The sequence below is a fragment of the Etheostoma spectabile genome, chromosome 23 (assembly GCF_008692095.1).
Source record: "Etheostoma spectabile isolate EspeVRDwgs_2016 chromosome 23, UIUC_Espe_1.0, whole genome shotgun sequence".
Classification (NCBI taxonomy): domain Eukaryota; kingdom Metazoa; phylum Chordata; class Actinopteri; order Perciformes; family Percidae; genus Etheostoma; species Etheostoma spectabile.
In genome coordinates, this window is record NC_045755.1 from 9,035,319 (window position 1) to 9,035,783 (window position 465).

The 465-nt window shown below is 45.4% G+C and overlaps 1 protein-coding gene and 1 pseudogene across 15 annotated transcripts in view; both read left to right on the forward strand.

The window, feature by feature from the left end:
- The window catches only part of nrcama (neuronal cell adhesion molecule a), a 1,100,153-nt gene that overhangs the window by 659,674 nt on the left and 440,014 nt on the right, over nucleotides 1-465 (forward strand). The window lies entirely within an intron of this gene.
- LOC116673021 (plexin-B2-like) overlaps nucleotides 1-465 on the forward strand; it is a 279,884-nt pseudogene that overhangs the window by 219,271 nt on the left and 60,148 nt on the right.

Consider the following 465-nt stretch of genomic DNA (forward strand, 5'->3'; position numbering starts at 1 on the left):
ATCAGAGAGATGGCTTGTGGGTAGAAACTGATCCTGAATCTGTTGGTGTTGGCGTACAGGGCTCTGTAGCGCCCCCCCCAGAGGGGAAAAGCTGGACCAGGTTGTGTCCGGGGTGAGGTAATCACGATACTTGTCAGGATACAATATTGTTACGATTTTAAACATATTGCCATATTCTGCGATATGTTGCAATTTCTCACCTTTTTACCCAATTTCAAATGACGTCCCCAAAAAGGAAACTTTGTCAACACCTGTTTCATCTAAAAAGAAACATTTCTCTGTTTGTTCATCTCATATCACTTCAGTTATATTGCTGCAAAAATGGGACACACTGACCAACACATACATACATAATAAAAGATTGGTACTTCGGGCGCCCAGGTAGCTCAGCTGGTAGAGGGGCGCCCATAAATACTCCTCGATGCAGCTCGACTCCGACCTGCGGCCCTTTGCTGCATGTCATCC